General features: G+C 44.8%; 1 protein-coding gene across 1 annotated transcript in view; it reads right to left on the bottom strand.

Annotated features, from left to right (window-relative positions):
• SEMA5B (semaphorin 5B) overlaps nucleotides 1–19,818 on the bottom strand; it is a 249,948-nt gene extending 230,130 nt beyond the window's left edge. Inside the window, exon 1 of the mRNA XM_065751192.1 lies at nucleotides 19,668–19,818. The gene's annotated coding sequence lies outside the window, so the exon portion shown is untranslated. The remainder of the gene's footprint in view (nucleotides 1–19,667) is intronic.
• Nucleotides 19,819–20,025: the final 207 nt, after the last annotated feature.

The raw sequence follows: 20,025 nt of genomic DNA on the forward strand, positions 1-20,025 counted from the left end.
CATAGGGAACAGTCTCACATTAGCAAGGGACGAACCAAAGAGGCTGTCAGCTCTTTTCCAGATTTAATTGGCTTATGATTTACTGATTATTCTCCTTTGTGTCAAAAGGCCAACGGGCCCTCCACCAGTCTGCTTACTAGTCTCCATAAAAATGTTACATGATGGACAGAGAGCCTAAGTTCTCCCCATGCTATAAGCTGCATCTGTCACCTTGCCATTACTGAAGTGCCATCCAGTGAAGTCTTATCACCCAAGGTTGTACCTTCTAACCAATGGTGAGGGTCAGTTCAACAAGAACTTTTGCCTGCACTTTTCAAAACAATGGAACAGTTTGATGCAAAGGTTGGCTGTGTTTCTCTGAAAAAGAGTTTGCTTGGAAGTTACACCTAGATGAAGAAAACAGGCTATAATTAGGATCTGTTGAGGCAATTCAGGGCTCTGTCTACATACACTGTTGGCAGCTAGAAGCCATAAACTTTCCAACTCAGGCTCCAAGCCTCAAAACACTTTGTACCAGATCTAGGAGCCCACTGCACGTTCATGATACTTCTGGAAGAGCATGTGAGATGAGCAAAAGACACATGAGCAATTTTAGGTTCAGATAGGACATCAAAAATTCCAAGGGAATTGCTGAAGGATAAAGGCATCTATTGCAAAATTACCACAAGGAAAAGCATTTGGAAAACAGCATTTCATCAAGTGTGGAAAACAAAGAAATTGCCATTCTAGAACTCAGTAGCCCAGAAGGATTGCCCACATTGAAGGTGACAAGGACAGGAATGAGAAATAAGAAAAGGTATATTTCAAAGTTTAAACCATCACCCAGGAGCTGCCCTTGGTCAGAGGGTGATCCTGAAAGCAGGGAGAAGAAAGGGGTAGAGATTTGCATAAGGGTTTCCCTGTTTTTCTGATCATATTCTGCCTTAAAGGACAGAGTTAATTGCTTAGAAAATGCCATTTCTTTCCTTTTATCTAGCATACATCATTAAAAAGAAATGTGCTTTTCCAGAATGAGCTGGGATCTGGAAACACAACGATGCAAAATGGGAAATGGCCATATCAGCAACCAGTTTTACCTCCTGAAGCTACAGGAACTTTCCATGGGTTTAAGCAAGTGCAAAGACTCATACATAGCACCTTCGTGCTCATCTCCAGGCCCAAGCATGGGCAGCAACATCATCTATTCCAGAAAGGAAAAAATGCACCTCAGAATTAATGTCCTGGGCCAGATTTAGTGCTCTGGGCTCTGCTCACTCAAGAAAACTGAACAGCACATGCTCACCATGAGCAGAACTCATCAACACTGTTCTGACATGTATCCAATGAGCAGCCCATACCCTACTGTAACAACAGCATTAAAAAACACAAACAGATGAGTGCCTTTTTACTCCCTCAAAAAACACACAGGCTAACTGTAGCCAACCCAAAGGTTCGTGGTGCTGTTCACCAGAACAAAATGAAGTGCCTATACTAACACAGTCCCAGCTCAAACAGGCTTGTGTGAGTGAGGCCCGCTAAGTAGGGAGCGCCGCAGGGCACGCTGAACACCAGATGTTTGCCTGCTGAATGACTAATCGTGCCCTCGCCCTTGGTAAAGTGTTCAAGTGGCATGGAGAGACACATTCTTGGCTCCACCAGCAGCTACTGTTAGCATGCAGTTGAATATGTCATTAGAAGCCTGTGTTGGAGCAGCAGGAAACTCCCCAGCCTGAGCAGCTCATGGGACAGCTGTGGAGCTTTGCTGGTTAAAAACAAGTAGGGATGGAGGATGAAAGCAGAGGTCCACATCCAAGCATCACAGCCTAGGGACAGGGCAGGGACAGCCACAGCCAGGCTGGTGGCAGAAAGGAGCCTGCCCTTCTGACAGCACAGGTGGGAGCTGAAAAAGGAACAGACATTACAAGGCAAACAGTATGAGAAAGGTTGGAGCTCAGTCAATTTCCAGCCCAAGCATCAAGTAGTTTACTAGCCTGCAAGAGAAACAATTCAGATGGAGTTTGCTTTTGCCACTGGGGGGATTTCTGACAGAAGCAGAGAAGACTTTACCTCCTGCACACAGCAGGGCAGGTCCATGACCTTTTAGAACGTAACACAGCAGCACTTCCCTGTGTCAGGAGCTGCAGGATGCAAAATACTGAATCACTCTCCTTGCCTAAGACAGCAGCCAAGGCCAAGAGTCTGCAGTGATACCCAGTTATCCTTCTTCACGGGCTGCTGTCAAGAAACAGTAACACCCTCGAGGCCCTTCCTTCATGAAGTACAAGTCCCCTTGCAGAAGCAGATGAGCTCAGGGACCAGTAGTTACATGAGCCTCTCCTGACAGGAACAGGATGCCAACCAAGCGTGCTCTAGATTTTTCACTACATCTCCCTGTAAGACTGCCAAAGGTATTAAATAACAAATCTGCTTACTTTCAACCATGACCACAGTTCGGTGCAGCCAAGTGAAAACAGTCCAGCGCAGGTGGATGGCATGTAAAGCAATAGCACCAATCTCTGGAGAGGGCACCCTGCCCTTCACGATATGTACTCCAGCTGTACTGCAACAGATGCAGTCCTCATTCAGGTTAAAAAAAATACTGGCATTGGTAGACTCACTAGTTTGAAGGTAAAAGATGCTATTGGCTCTAGCTTCAGTTGTATAACATTGATATATTCCACCTTCTGTTAAAATGCATCTTGGTAGCAACCCATGTCTGATACAGTAACAAAAAGCAAACTGCTTTAAGAGCACAAATCACACAAATGGGAGAAACCATGAGCTGGGCTTGCCAGCAGGAGTGCAACACAAAAACAGATAAAAAAGGTATGCACAGCTCTCGAGAATACATGGTTCAGATTTGAAAAGAAGACAAGTATCTTTAAAAGTCAGCCTGATCCAAATCTGAGTGAAGGAATTTTAAGATGCTCTCTTTTATGTCAGTGGTCTTTGGATCAAGTCCATAGCAGAAGGCTCGTAGCCAGTCTGCAGGCTTTAAATTCAGGAGGAATAAACACAGTCACTTCACGAGTAACATTTAGAGGGGCAGTTCTAAAGACACAGCTCGCTCTTATCTTGCTATTTCAGTCCACATTACAGCTGGTGCCAGCAAGTCAAGCTGATGGGAACTGCAGCAGCAGTTAGACCCTTGCAATGTGCACTTGTAGAGGGGAGAATGGAGAACATCCTCATTTGTAGCCCAGTTCAAAGTCAAGTTAGCTAGTGTATCACAGGAACATGGACCACTGACAAGAGAGCCTTGGCAACTCTTTTGTAATCTCTTAGTCCTGAAAGGAAGCTCAACAATTAAAGCTAGTGTGCAAGCCTTAATGCACCGAAGAGGTCTGGCTTTCAATCCCAATGCTGAGGTTTGGAGGATCCCAGCCAACAGCAACCACAGAGTCAGCAGCTTATTTCCAGTTCATGAACTCTGTACGCAAACTGGATTTCCAGTCCGGGAAGGGAAGGGCTGAAGGGAAATAATTCAACTTATCATGCCCTTAGGGTCTATGGGTTTTTTTTCCTCTTTTTTTCCGCCTGTGCTGGCACATGTCACTAGGAGCAGAGCCAACACCAGACACACAGTGTCAAGTGACTCACTACTGCTCACTGCCTGTTACTGGGAGCACAGGTGTGGAGGAATCTAAGAATGGGAAACAAACTTCTTGCATCAAAGGAAATGAGAGTGGCTAATGCCAGCTGTTCTGCAAGTAATTTGGAGGATGAAATGGAAGAGTTAGCAGCAGCTAACTGGTGGGAATCTAGTTTTCCTGCAAACACAGCTCCAGCAGGGTGGGTTTCAGAGAGGCTGCTGCCAGTTCGAACAAGAACATCTTGTTTTTAATAACACACATCTGTCCTTTCTGCTGTTTTGATGAAAGAATGGATTATTTCAAACGGAAATCACCAAATGGACTGTGCTTTAGACTGATTTTTTTCCTATGCATGCAGCTAATTTGTAGAGATAGGAAACTATTTAAAATATATTGCACTTTTCAGGCAAAATTTTAAAATAATCTCTGATCAATTCCCATGACAACTTTAAAAGATGCTGGCTTTTTTCTTTTCTTATGCATTATTACTTCAGCTGAGGAACCTGATGCTGATTTCCCATTGCTTGCCCAAGGCAAAGAGTGAGCTGCTGGCGGGAATGAGTTTAGAACTTAAAACTTACCAATTCCCAGGTTTCCATTTAAGCAATCACAGCACACGTCTCTCCTTCTCACTCACTTCACATCCTTTTCTAACTGTTAACATGGACCAAAGCAGGTGACATTTATACAGGATTACTTGACTCCAAGCAATATTAATACTTGCAGTTCTGTAGCTGGCTCAGAGAATCAGTGTTCCCAGTGCTTTACAAATCCCAGAGACCAAAGCCTCAACACCACTGTGATATACTGTTTGCTTTGAAAGGGGTTGAGTAATGAAGCACAAAGCACATCTGAGACATGCTCACGTTCACAAATTAGGCCTGTACCAGAACTCAATGCTATCTATAGGTACCAGGTCATTCCCAGATGTTTCAAGGATGCTCCAAGTCTTCAATCTATGTTCAGCTCAAGAGCCCATCCTGCCCACTGCCCATCCTTCAGTTCACTTTTAGACAAACATAATCCACAAGGGGCACAGAAAAGCTCTAAGATTACAGCGTCCAGCTATCTTAAACAACCCCATCAAGGCTTGATGTCCACACACAGATATTCTGTTGAGTGAAGGGGCCATTCTCAGGAGACTTCACTGTTTCAAATCCCTAAACAAATTTTTGGGCTGCATACAGCTGAACATGCATACCATTTAACCTTTTAACACCAGTAGTTGTAGATGCCAATAAACTCAATAAAGGTACATTTGAAATCAGTCTCACCTAACTGTAAAATCAATTCTACCTGCCACAGCACAGCAAAACACCAAGGTTCCAGCTGTACCATACAGCTTTAGCTCCCACCCACACAAAAACACGTGCAACTCTCTCTAAGATACTGCAGTCACGCTAAAACAACTTCCACTAAATGCCTCAAAGAGCTAGAGATTGATATCCGAAAACAAAGCAAATGCATTCAGACCACAGGGCATGTGCATTTCAGATGGATTCCCATTCCTATTTGTGTTACAGAGGCAGGTAGACATTCCACAAGAAGTGAAGTGCCTGGCACAGATGCTACTCACGTCTATGGAGTAGCTTCTCATGCCAACAGAACTTCTGATCTCAGCAAACAAAACAGATTACATATATTCTCTTGTACTCACAGTGGAAAGTGGAGGCAGAGAGCTCTCATCAGACATCCTCTCAGAACCAGTTTAAACTTCCTGTCCCTGCACCATCTGACCTCTGAAAGAGTTAGAACTTGCCTACAAAGATGATATTATTGGCCAGCAATAGAGGATATAAATCCAAATTGCAATAGGTATTTCCTGTTAACTCCCAAGCAAGTACTGTGTTACACAGTAAGTACATCTTCTAGCAGTTAAGAGGATTACACAAACCACATGAAGGCACTGTATAGTTACCCTTCCACTACAGACTGGAGACACAGCCCTGGTGCAGGCAGGCACACCTGAGTTAGCTGATGAGGCATAGGACATATTAACACTGCAAACATCCAACAAGTGGCACTTACTTTGTCAGCTGAAGCCTGTGCTTTAAAAATAAAGCTTTCTGAGCCACAAGGAGAAGCTCCAGAGCTATCAGAGTTAAGAGTAAACACAGAGAGAAAACAAATCTCTAAACCTGTTTGCTACTAAAGATGTTTTTAAGTAACATTCATTCTTTTACAGTCCATTATCCCATCAGCTTCAGCTACATCTAATAGCTCCACTAAATTTTCAGGAAAAGGAACTGTAAGGAGAAGATTTTTGTAAATCAGTACGTGCACAAATGGGGATGCTTGTATTAATTTCAGCCATCCAAAGCCAAGCAGACACAGAAAGCTGTCCCCATTCTTGCAGGATCAGAGAGGATCCATCGGTTCTGGCATTCCCAAGTCCCCTCCATCCACCTCTGTGCACTGCTCTCCTGAAGCAGGGCCAGGAGGGAGCACAGCACTCATGGCACTCTGCACTCAAACAGCAGAAGTGGCTTTCTGGCTGCTGACTCTAGAGCAAACCCCTTCCTTTCATTAAGGATATGTCTAAACAGTACTCCACTGGCAGACACACTCCTGCTCAGTCTCAAGGCAGCCATTTACAAAACTTGTTCACCTGTGTCCTTAACAAGGGCTCATTTGGCTGTGGTCTCTCACCTCTCTCTTTCCCACATAAGCAACTCCTGCCTAGGAGTGAAAATTATTTAAACTCAGCTATTTAACTCAACAGGTGCAAGCCAGTGCTCAAAATCTTCCCTACCCTACCAGAAACTCTTACCTGCAGTCAGGAAACATGAAGCTACTGACAACTGTTTAACACTCCTCCTACAGGAAATACACTACTCCCATAACTTCTCAAGATTTACTCCTATACAGTCACAACATAAAAAAAAAAATCCCTGGAAATGATGACACCCACACACACTTCCCCAGAAGCAAGTGCTGAAATGCTACGGACATTTGCCTGGCTTTCCTACTGCATTTCTTTAGATTGAGCTTCCAGCCTCCTAGGCAAGAAATACAATGAAGACAAGGATCAGCATCTGTGAATAATCACTCTGCCCTGGCACAGCAAGCCAGGCAGCAGGAAGGCCGCACTCCTCATTCAGCTGTGCAGCTGTCTGCATAGCCCAGCCCCAAGCTATTGAACACCAGCAGACAAATCCAGAAATGAGGTGCCTTGCTGGAGAGGCAGGCACTGCCCAGTGCCTTAGGCTCTTAGTCCCCACCAGCAGCTTTTGGGACCCCTGGGATCAGATGAGCCCAAGCAGGCATCCAAAAATGGAAGCTGTACCTCATTAGCCTATATGAAAAGCCATGTTCTCTGTTGTTAAGCAGGAGTTGTGTACAGCCATGTATGTCTTAGCACAGTTACACCTCTAAATACAATGTGGGGATGTAGGGAATTGGCCCTAATCTCACTGTTTCACTTCATCTTCCCTTCTGTAAAAGGGAAATAAATAATACCAACACAGCATGGTGAAGCACTTCATAATCTCCAAATGAAAGGTTCTGTAGGTGTAAAGTATTCACAAGGTGCATTTATTTTCAAACTGCAAGAAGCTTGCTGCTGTGTTCCCTGGCTGCATGTAGCACACCTCTCCACTGTGCAAATCTGAGGCAGACATCAGGGAAAGGAATGCTGTGACAATCAACTCCAAATCCCACAACTCCGCAATCTATTTGTTCTACTAATTAAAGGAATATTTACTCAGGAAGCAGGTTTACACTTGAATGAATAGTTTCCAAGAACAAATATGATTTGATTATGTGTAGATGCAAGGAGAGTACTATGTATTAAGGAGATTAATTTATGCTCAGTAAAAATACAGGCAAAAGAGGCACCTGGTTAATAATTTTCTATGTTGGAGAAAAGAAAGGGTAAGAAAGGGCTCAGAGCATTATCTGGTTTAGAAGCTTGTTTAACAGTGATCTGTACTTCCTTGGAAAGAAAAACAGAACAAGTCCTCCACGTAAGGTAGCCCATATAGATAAATTGTATTCCAGACTAAAACAAACATTGCAAAACTCAGTAACAGAACAAGAAATAAATAAATCACACTGAGTAGGGGGTAAAGTAGGTCTCTAAATGATGACAAAACGCGTGACTGAAGACGAATTTAAGAAAAAAAAGGCCAAAAGAGTCTTTGCAAGGCCAATGCAGAGCTGGCTGTGCAAAAGCACACTCAACCCTCCATTCCCACATCACACAGTGAACACCAGACATGGTGTGGCTACAGAAAAGCAGGGAGGGAAGCTACAACAGGAGCTGTGGGGAGCAAGGTCCCAGGCTGCAGCAAGAAAGAAATTGCTCAAATACAATTGCTATTAGCACAGAAACAAGGAAAAAAAACTGCTTACCTTTGGAAGACCTCAGATACTCAGGGATCTCCAACGAAATCCCCTTACTTCAACTGCCAACCCTTAAATGAACTCTGGGACGGGATCCTGGCTCCACCCCTTCTGGTCACTCAGGTAGATTGCATACAGCTGAGCTCCCCTGGGTTGGCCCTGCCTTCTCTCCAGGTGCTCAATCACTGCTTCAAGCTGTGACTAAGCATTTCTATTAAAGGCTTCAAACACCAAAGCAGCAACTTTGTGCTGAATTGTTGGGCTATAGAGCACACAGAGGGTATTTCCACAGACAGTAGCATAAAGAATATTACTTTGCTTATTGAAAGAGAATATGCAAAAGCAACACGATATTTTGATACCAAACTAATGTGTCAGAACTGTTTATCTGTTGGCACTGTAGATTTACCAAAAAAAAACAAACACATTTTTTAACTGTTGCAGTAAGTATTCACAAGGCACCCATCAGCACAGAGTTCAGCCTTCATTTATGGGGAAAAAATTTCCACACAAGAGAAGGAACCATTTCAAGGCCTTTCTGCTTTAACATAATTAATCACATACTGCTCTCAAACAAGACAGAGCAGCTGTGACTGCAGGACTCTCATTCGCTGCCCCCCTGGAAGAGCTAAAGCAGGTGACTTAGCTTCTTCCCTAATGAAAGGAACATGTGTGTTTGGGAGCCACATGAAGAGCTATGTGATGGGCGTGAAGAAAGCCAGCTTGATGAAGTACAAAATAACACAACTTTAAAAAGTTTCTTTTCCTCATTCCCCAACATGTGATGGCATACATAGTGGAGCAAGACACAGAAGTTGCTTCTCATCCTTCTCTTTACTGCTGCCTTCCTTTTTTTCCACAAGCTAAGCTACCTCCCTTTCCAATATTCTTGAATAACAAGAATTATTTACAGGCATGCTACCACACTTCGCTGTATTATTACCACCTGGTTTTGTGCCAACCAGAAATTGGGCTTTTCCTGTTTACACCTGTTTTTGCAGGTATAAAGAAGACTTCAGTTTTCTATGATACAGATATTAGCCTAGAACCAAAGTTTTTGGGAGGAATCTTGCTGAAATGACATGCAGCTTTCCTTGTAGGTGGAAGTTCAGAGTTGAATACACTGAAGTATATCTGATGGCATTCTCCAGCTCCCACCAAGGCTGAGTTCAGATGAACCTCAGCTCACCTGAATGGTGAAGACAGATTTGATCCTGTCGGCTCAGGGACTGGACCAGATGATGCATCAGGATCTGTTCTATGGAAGTCTGGCCATCGATACTTTAAATTATCATCTGACTGAATATCAGTGCAGTTCAATGTTTCATTACAGTGTTTAAGTCTCAGTCTTTAAAACACAAAAGAGAAATTTAGAAGGATATAGGAGAAGGGAAACACAGCCTTTGGAACCCTATGTGAAACGAAGGGGTCAGCAAAATGCTTTGTAGCATCTTGGAAATTAATAGCAGCCCACTTTTATCAAATAAATGCTGTTGTAGCTGAAACAACACAGATTGCAGACACATCTGTAGCTTTCTGTCTTACAAAGAAGCCAAAGTTTTCAGGGAAAGATCTTCCTACACCAATCTGCTTTGAAGTGCTCCCTACAATCATGATAATCTGTTCCAGAAACTGGTCATAATAGAAAACACCATTTCAATGCAGTTTGCAAAGTGCATTTCCAAAAATGCTTTCAGTTACACCTCAATTGCAAATATGCCACTGAGCACCTCCTTTTTCATCGAGAAGGGTTGGCTGTGATAAGCATCCCTTTTTCCTGATCTCCAGCTTTTTAATCATGTCTATCAAGTCATCGTAACTGACAGACATGTTATCCCTGCTATTCAAAACAAATAAGAGATGCCTAAATTATACTATTGCATTTTAAAGAGGTACTGTCAGGTTGAAAACCTGGGGCCAATTCATGCAGCCCTGACTTACGTGGTGTGCCAATTTAAAAGCAAATAGCCCTTGGATAAGAACTGTAAGACGTGTACTTAAAAAAAAAAAAAAAAAGAAAGAAAGAAAGAAAGAAAAATCCAGTGTTCACTTACACGAACGGAATTTTTGCTACTGATGTCCCTTGGGGCAGGATCAGGGCGTTATCTCTTCTGCAAATAACTCAAGCCATTAGAACTGCAGACATCAGATTATTTCCAATTCTTTATACAATTTATTTAAGCCCCTGATTTTACCAGGTAGAAGTCTGCCATGTAAATAATCCCACTGGCTCAGGGCCATGTGATAACTTCACTGAAGCACTTCTGTAGCTCATTTGGTCTATATGTGGAGCAAAGCCTTACTCAGCCCACGTAAAATCTTCAGAGGTTTCTTTTTTTTTTTCCATTCTAAGCTGAATCAGCTTGAGAATGGGGAAAGAAAGAAAAAACCCTCATCATTTTTCTCAAGTTTCTAATCAATTACCTCTGCATTTCATGATCAAACATTTGGGAAGGTTAAACACTGATGGAAATAGAGATTTTGTTGTTTTGGATTTTGTTTCAATTAAAACTGAAAATTCTTTCCTTGGCCCTGGGTTTTGCAGCAGTGTTGCACACCTAATTTTGGAGGATGTCTCTGGACCAGCATGCTCCCTTTGCAATTCTTTCCCATAGGTAAAAAAGTATCTTTAACTTTCTGGACTCCTGCTATCAGTCATCAGTCAAGCACAAATGCAGCTCTTCAATGAGGCTGCACTAGCAGAATTAGGCTCTTGCACTGTTCATGGATGTCCAAGTCCTGTGAGAGCTTTGTAAATGGATAGCCAAGAACAGTGCCAGAAAACAAAGTTTTTCATTAAATGATAACATCTCTCCAAGCTAAAAACAGAAATCATGTTACTTATGGGAAAGTTCTAGTCCTCTCAGATCACAAGCATTACGGTTAAGGTTAGTACAGCCCAGCTCTACATGGCTATAACTTGTGGAATAGATTGAGAGCGCTTGCCTTGTGTTAGCAATTGAGAACTCAGGCCAATAAATTCTCATTACAGTAATTTCACTGAAACAAGAAACATTTTGCCTTTGTACAGATTGCAAAATAAATTTGATTCTGCAGGATCAGACTGTACACTCTCAAGAAGGGAACAGCAACCTTACCAGAACTTTAAACCAAGCAGAAAGAATCTGGTTATACCCAAGCGAAGTGCATGCAGACATTTTGGAATTTACACACAGAGAGCTCCTCTGATACAACCTTGCTCTGATTTACAAGCACTACCTTGGCTGCAGTCCTTACCCAGCTCCCAGCAAAAACGTGTTGTTGTCTTTCAGTGCTACAGTTACTCCAGTTCTTCCCCAGGCATGTCTTAAAGGGGGCTCCTCCTGCCAGGAGTTTCTTGTGCCACGGTGCCTCCCTTTTTTGCCTACCAACTTTATCTGCCACGTAGCGCTCATCTCACACTATCTGCTCAGCCCTGCTCTGCAATCTCTGCCATTCCGGATCTTCCCAGTTCCTGCATCTGTCAGCATCACCCTGTCTTCTTTGGCCAGTAACATCCTCAGGAAGCGTTCAGAGAAGAGCCATCAGGCTGACATAAGGATTGAAAAACCACAAAGGAATCCAGTATAATGTTGAAATATCACAGAGAAATTAAGAGCTGACTTGATTGCAGTTCACAAGCACTTCCACAGCAAGGAAATGGGATGCTCTGCTCTCCAGATGGGAGCATAGCATGGCCAAGAAGCAAGTGAGAAAGTAAGAGGCAATATAACCATGAGGGGTGCTGTAGGTTTAACTCTTAACCAAGAATTTCAGGCTGCTCTCTTTCATCAGAAATATTTAAACAAAAACTAGAGTCTTGTTAAGAACAGATGACCAATTTGAATGTGAATCAGCTCAGGCAAGGGAAGATATAATCCAACTGAAAGCACTTTCCTGGAGTTACCACCCAACACTGATGGAAGAGGGACTGAGATGGGGGAGAATCCCTGGAATCAAATACAAAATGTAAAGTAAAGGGGGGAAACACTAAAACTTCTGGTTCACATGTGTTCACATTGTTAATTTATTCAATTGAGTAAAGAGCAAGCGACCATCAGAACAACTGCTTACGTAAAGCACGTCACCTGCAAATCTACCATGAGGTTTCAATGAAAAATTTGTCAGCTCTGATACACTTGGTATTTACAAAAATAAGGATGAAATATAACATTGGAAATAAGCTTATCCACTCATCTTCTTCACTACATCAGCATTGTGAGTACCTTAGCTTATGAAATTTACAGAGAGGTTCTTGGCAAAAAGGGATCACATTCTTACAATTAACTCACACAAGCTATCCTCAGTAGCATCATCATTATCTGCAAAAGTGTGCTTAAATGAGGGATCGATACATAAATATGAAGAAGAAATTTAGGGAGAAAACGAAGTGCTATTAGCATTCCAGGAGTATAATAAACTCATAATTTGCTGAAGCAAAGCACCGAAGCCTGGATTTGCAAAGCAACCACGGAGAAGGAGGTGTGCAAAGCTCATTCCAAATATAAGCTGTTTTAATATTTCAAAGAGCCATCAGAGAGAACACATAGCATTAGCAATACCATGTTTTGTATTCCTGATGTACAGCCCTAGACAAATACAGAAGATATGTAGCAAATTACTCTCCCGGGGACAATTGCTGCTGGTGAAAGGGGAAAAATGTTAAATTTTAAAGATGTTAATCACTTTCTTTTGTTTTAATTCAATCTGCATAGATGCACGTGCATGTTGGTATAAAAAAGTAAAAAATACAGGGATGACGCCATCTCAACTTCAAAACATTGGGACCAATTGTGCTCCTGCAATCAGGGATTTATTTTCTCAAACTGCAGTCACACTAACTGGAACATCTCAGGTGAGTAAGACATTTGGAGGATGGGGTTACCTGCTGGCAGTGCTTACCAAGGAGATAAATGCACAGGCTCGTAAGCCACAAGTCTGGAGCTCTGATCCAGGAAAGCACTGAGTTGAAGCATTTAGTTGACAGGATTTAATGACACATTTGGAATCAAGTAGGTGAATAAGTGCTTTCAGGGGTTGCAATCTTACCTCTGCTACTAACTCATTCTATGACCTTGAGTAAGTCACGTAACACCAGACTCCTCATGGACGTCAAAGTCCAACTCCTACTGATTCCAGTCACTGACAATCCTACCTGGCACCTATCTGCATCGTTATGCTGCACAATTAACAGACGAACACCATGTTCTCCAGGCCATACTTCAGCCTCAGATCTTCCCACAGAAACACCTCTGTTTCTCTCCCTGATGGTTGTTACTACGGACTGCCTAACATCACCAAGAAAACAGAATTCTGGGTAAGTTGTACTCTTGTATCACTTCATCATCCTCAACTTTCATATTATGTGTTACTTGACATCACTCCCCATCAGTACTGGAACAGCATTTCAGAGCCCAGTTTACAGTGCATAGTCCTCTTTTTCTCATTTTAAATAAAGTATGCCTCTTTACACTGTTTCATTCTACCACAAGCCCTGTTGTCCTTAATTTAAGTAGGTGGTTACTAGCTGGAATTACCAATAAAAGCTAAGTTCTCTTAGACTGGAGGAACACCATGGACACATGCAGAACCTGAGCCTCAGCTTTGTATTTTTAATGAAAATGCCCTTCAGATGTGGAGCAGACCTTAAAAAGGTCAGAGAGTGAAATATTAAGTGATTTATAAATACAGACTGATTGCCCTGTCCAAACCATGTGTTTGAAAATCTCCTTCTGGCAGACAACTGGCTTCAGTCAGGAAGAGAGAGCAGAGAAAAGAACGTGAGGCAGAGTGAGGGGATCTGTAATCACTCCAGCAAACTTTTGAGATCTCGCCAGTTCCTCCTTCCCTGCATTCATTATAAGGACATGCTCCAAAATGTGCCCCTCTCTACATTCTTGAATGTACTGTATTACCCTGTCAAACTGAATTATCCAGAGTGAACTTCCTACCCTTTCCTTTCTTGTCTTCTTCTCTCCCACTAATCTTTGATCTCTTGTAAACCAGCATTGTAGGAGATAAATAAGCAACCTTTACCTGGAGCTACAGGTCAAACAACTTCCATGTGGACAGGAAACATGGCAAAGCAATCAGTCCCGTACAGCAGGCCCTCTGCAGTCAGCATCCTCCTCCCGCACAATGCTGGTCACAAAGCCTTCCCAAACTCCATTCCTACTCCCACTCCGAGCTGTGCAGACAGCACCAGCACCCTCTCAACCCCCTTGTGCAGCCACTATGAGCCAGGTAAGCTGGATGGTCCCAGCTCTGTAGTAAGATGAGTATGTCACCATGGCCTCATCTAGAGTCTGTTTCCTGCCCTCGGGAGGACAGACAGCATCTTCCCCTTCTTGAAACATCTCAGAGCTGTCGTGGCCATTTTTGGAAAACGCTGATTAAATCCCTATCTTTGTAGAGCATTAGAAATTTTCACTGTTGCCCTTTTAAATGCAGTTAAGAGGTTTTTTCCCCCCATTTTTACTTTACAGCAGTAACCTGTACAAGGCTAGCACTTGAAATGAAAAATACTACTTTTAAAATGACAAACACTGAACACAGGACATTTGTTACCACTAAAAACAGCCCTCTATGTCTGTGGAGGACATAATTCATTCACTGATACACGCACCCACATTCTCTCTAGAGAGTTTCCAAATTCACATGCACTCCCAGCACTAAATTTTGCATTTCAATCCAGGCATTATCTATAAAAGATGTGTAAAATCCTATGTAGTCAGGCAGAAGCAGCTCCCTCTTGGCTATATAACAAGCATCTTAGGTGGCTCCTGGGTACAAAATTATTCTGAAAGGGGTGTGGATACAATCACACTGCATAAATTGATTCTAGATCCACCTGTTTCAGGTGCCAGCAAATATATTTTGCTAAAACCATCTGCTTGTCTTAAAAGCTAACAGTTTTTGAAGACTATGGCACGAGCAATCTGGAAAGTATGCAAACTTTGGAAGCACCAAACCCTTAAACTGCAAATAGCTCATAGATCATCGAAGCGGGACTTAACCTGGCTGTTGTGCAGGACTGAGACAGCATCTCAGCTCACAGTCTGAGCACATGCAGAATCGGAGCATTTCCTCCGTAGCATAAGGCTGCTGGAGGATGCACTTTGCAGCATCCTCACGTGTTGTTCCTGACTGCTGAGGCTACCTCCTGTGTTTGAAGTAATGACTGAGCCCTTAAGTACAGATTGAATGGTTCCTGTGCTGCTTTTCTGCAGGTAGCTGTGTTCCAGGTGGTCACATCTTGCTGTACAATGGGTAAAGTCAAACCTTGGAAACTGGCACTGAGCGATTTATATGGCTTCTAGCAGCAGCCAAATAAAAAGCACATTATACAGTGGGACTACCAAGCCCATAAGCACTTTGCCTGTTGCACAAAGCAGGTTTGTGTTTATCAGGGTCTGGTCACAAACACACAACACCTTACAAGCACAAGCTCTTTCAAAGCAGCTTATAGGAAGAAAATATCCTGTGCTCTTTCCACAAATGACCCCTCACTGAAAAGCAACAAAATTACACAGATGACTTAGAAGCTCCCAAATTGTTCACAACTGATCTGAGGATTAAGACTAGCAATCAGCATGTTTACTTACAATCTCATTCAAAGCTTACAGAAAAGTAAATAGGACACACCAGTCCATAACCAACACAGCACTTTGGTGTATGCTCAGCACATAAACAGCCCTGTCACCTATTTCAAGTCATTCACTGTAACTTGGTAACATCCTTCCCATGCAAATAACCAGCCAGGCTAATTATATTCTGAAACAAAACAAACCACATCTATAGGTGTACGTAGAAACACATCTAACAGCTGCCACCCTTCCAAGGTATCACCATTCATACACTTCCCAGCACAAAATCACTTGGAGTTATTTTGGATGGGCCTTAAAATGGAGTCCTTTCTGGGAGGTAACTTTGGGAGCCGAAGCACTGTAGTCAAGGAGACCTTGTATACAGAGTCACAGTATGCCTTCAGAGCTCAGCAGCACTTTGCTCACACCATGTGAGCCTGGGGTAGGGGATAATGGCTGTTATGCAGTATTTGCTGGACGACAGCGAGAACAGTAGTGAAATAAATATGGAGACTAACTGGGTTTGGAGAATAACCTCCAGTGAGCAAGACACTGTGCTCACAAGTGCAAATACCTGTCAAAGTCTTGTGTCGTATGCAGGCAGCTGCCACTGAAACTCATGAAAATTGCAACCATGGACAGAGATGGGTATGTGGGAAGAGTCAGTAGCCCACAATGCAAAAGGAGGAGGAACAATGACTTACAATAAGCCTGGCTGACACAGTCCTCAGTGAGTTGTTTTTTCTCTCTTTAAAAAGAAAAAAGGCAATGGCAGTAACAAAGAACTGTTATTTGATTCTCAAAGTCAACAGCACTCATATTCGAACACAGCCTATTTCAAGGCACAGCAGGGATAGCACTGTAATTCTCCACTGTTCATGTCCTGGACTAAATAACAAAGATGCAACCTAAATAGTGGCAGTTCAGCCTCAGAGGATTCAGTCTTTAAAAAGTAAGTCCATCACTTAAGATGTACTTTGCCATCTCAGCTGCCACCCAGAGAACAACAAATTCCACCCCCAGGAGAATCAGCCTGAATCGCCTCCACCACTACCTGCATAAGATTGCATTTCCCTTTTTCAGCTCTACACCGGCTGCAGGTGGAGCCGGGCTGTGCTCCCACCATGGTTCTCGCTATGGAGAGGAGTGCCTGAGTGGCGGGTGCTCAACTGAGCCAGCAAGGCTGGAGCCCAGCTCCCAGTGAGAGACCCTCTGCAAAATCACCCATGTCTCTTGATTAGAAATCAACTACAAAGCACTACCTAACAATTCCAGGCAGATAGATAAATAAAAGTTGAAAAGGCTTTTAAGTGCATCCTACAAGCAATATTTTATAAGTCGGATCAATATGTTTCTCTAGGCTGGAAACAAATGAGTTGTCAAACAAAGTTAAAATTAGGAAAGAAAATGTTCATTTTCCTTCCTATGGAAAGCAGTGCTGACAATTCAATTCCTTGGAGGGCATTTATAAGAACAGTGCCCCAAACCTGGGACCCCACCGTGCTCTCCCTAAAATCAAAGCGGTGAGAGGAGGTGAAGGTCACAGCTATCAGCCTACTTAAGGAGAACTGGAGCTGATCTGAAGCCATGCAGCATTGGCTGGTCACACCGGCGTGGCAAAGTGACTCAGCCCCAAAATGAAACCACGACATCTTCGATCCTGCTTCATTTACTAACTTCGCCACTGTCTCTATGAGGAATCACCTGGATAAGGGCTCCAGGACAACATCCCGAGCTCCCAGCCCCCGGCAGAAGCAGGACGCTGATATGAAGGCAGAACGGCGGATTTCGCTGTGACACTGTTTGTTGCTGCCCCCTTTTGCCAAACGGCGAAGCAACAGCGCAGACTTGCACAGAAACTTTCAGCGTAGTGTTTGTTTTCAGGAAAACAGACTCATGCAGACGGTCTCATTTAACCCTAACGTGGCTGCTCACACGGTTATCAAATCTGGCTAACACAGAAATGCACCCTCTGAGCCGTGTTGGAAATCACACAGAACGCTCTGCAGGAACACACCCCCAACAAGGTCTGAGCCCAGTAAGACTTCTCCAGCTGATTTCAAGCTAAGGAATAGAGAGGCAATGGCTGTAAGCTCTGGGTGCACGCTCCCCCACACCAGCCTGTCTGGAGAATAAATAGCAACTGCACCAGAACCGTTTTGCTTGGGCATTTGCTTCATCCCACTGCAAAGCAGCCAAAAACCCCCAGCACCGCCTGCATCGTGTTTTTCTTGGGCTCTATGGATTCCAGGTGACTCCATCCTTACACTCTCTCTTCAGTTCTGTGCGACCTGGTTGGGGCCACCATGTTATAAGCCATTCCCCAAGCAGGCCCCCATCCCCAGCATCTCTCTACTCTGCCCTTTTGTCCTCTGGGGTCGTTCTTCTCTACCCTTTGCAGTTTGCCCCCTCTCTCCCCCAGCTCCGTGCTGAGAGCAGGGCAGTGCTTCCAGCAGTCCCACGGGCCAGAGGCATGCACAGAGCAAGCCTCCATACACCAAATGGCACAAACTCACTCCCCCCATGACTTCAGGATTTACGTATTGCTGACAGGGGAGGACAAAATCTTAATCTCTCAGAAGAAAGGAGGCAAAATAGCAGGAGAGAAAAAAAAAGAAGAAGAAGAAGAAGAAGAAAAAAAATGAAAAATCGCCTCCACCATGCTGACAATGGAAAAGGCATAACATGAAATGCAGAGATCCCCCACTGCATCCTGCCTTGTGCAGAGCCAGCTTGGCATGCCGCGCAATCTGAACAGAAAAAAAAAAAAGTTGTAGTTCAAAAGGGGGAGAAAAATGAGAAGAAGGCAGGAATGGTTCGAGTAGCTGTTTAAAAAGGAAAGTTCTATTTAAAAATCCAGAGTAGTATGGTTAGACATCAGCATGATTTTTCCTTTCCCCGTTGCCTTCTCTGCAGTTTATGACCGGTTTTCTCCCTTGGGCGCTCACAAATCACACGTATAATCGAGGAGCACTTTGCTGCGTGTGTAGCTGGAACGAGCTCCTCTCACTCCTTGCCTGCTCTCAGCCCGCATCTCCGCTGGTCTCAAGGAGCAGGGAGAACCAAAGCCCGTCCTAACTTTGAGCTTTGCTGCTTTCCATTTTGCTCACAGTGCAGCCAGCGCGGGGTCTCAGCCCATCGCTGTGCCCATCCGGAGGCGGAGAGCTAACCTCGTGCTGCTCACACTGTAATTTGGGATAAGTATTTTCTGTAATGAGAGGGAACGCTAGCCCAACAAAAAAGGAAACTTTACTATGATCCCACACCAACATATCCATGCAGAAATAGTTCGAGGATGAAAAAGGAACAAACAAACAAAAAAAGCAAACTGGGACTGGCATCTGCCATGTTTGGAGACCTTTTTTAAGGACAAGAGAGTCCAACCTGAGCCAAGAGAGAACAGTGAACCCTTAAGATACAGATACTCCTTCATACACTCCACCTCAGCCCATGAACAGACAGGTTCAGCCCGACTTGGCAGCACACCTTTTGTTTGTTTCCTCTGAGGCGTAACAGCAAGCACGCTCCTGGGCAGCAGCGCCGAGCAGATGGCAGCGTTGGAAAATGCACATCTTCAACTTCTGGTGTGGGCGTCGGGGCTGCAGCCACAAAGGTTGGCTCAGGAATCCCCCCCTCCTTGCCCAAAATAAGTTTCTAACAATGCACGGAGCTACGGAGCCGCACAAGGCTCTCTGCTTCCCTCTCCCTCTCCCCTTCGCTTTTGATCTCCATCAGGACGTGAGCTGAAATTTAATGGGCCACCCCTACCACAAAGACAAATTACCATCCGGGGAAAAAAAAAAAAGAAAAAAGGAAAAGATAAAGAAAAACAAACATAACGAGCATTAGTATCCCTGCCTCTAAGCTCCTCTCCGGCTTCCCTCTCGCCGCAGCCCCGCTCGGCGGGTTACGGGAGATCTGGAAGGTGAAGGGGAGGAAGAGAGAGCGAAGAAATCACCTCCGCCGCCGCTCGGCTCGTGCCCTCGCCAGCCCCCCCCGGATCGCGCGAGCTGCGCCGGGATTCCCCCGGCTGCCACCCCGGGGCAGGAGAACGGAGCCCCGCCGGGTACCCCGGCCCCTCCGCACCCCGGGCCGCAGCGGGGGGGGGTCCCGGCCGAGCCGCCAAGTTTGCACCGCCCCCGCCCCGCCGCCCCGCCGCCCTCCCCCGGCCCCGCGCTGCGCTTACGGGCTCTCCGGAGGCTCCGGTGCGGGGCTCACGGGCGCATCGCGCTCCGGCTGCAGCGGGAGGCGAGCGGGGAGCGGAGCGGAGCGGCGGCTCGCCCCAGCCGGCGCTTAGGGAGCGCTGCCCCGGGCCATGCGAGCGGCTGCGGGCAGCGTCCCCGCGGCGCGGCCGGAGTTGGGACCCAAGTCCTGCCCTGAGCTCCGCTGCCTCTTCCCGGCGGCTCCTATCGGCGCGGCTTCAACTCTTTCCATCGGAGACCGGGGGGGGAGGAGGAGGAGGAGTAGGCGGAGGAGGAGGAGGTAGGGAAGGAGGAGGGAGCTAGGGGCTGGCAGCCCCAACTCGCACTGATGTCAACTAATGT

Source organism: Cyrtonyx montezumae, unplaced genomic scaffold, assembly GCF_038088225.1.
Source record: "Cyrtonyx montezumae isolate F1298 unplaced genomic scaffold, pur_monq_1.0 scaffold_7, whole genome shotgun sequence".
Lineage (NCBI taxonomy): Eukaryota > Metazoa > Chordata > Aves > Galliformes > Odontophoridae > Cyrtonyx > Cyrtonyx montezumae.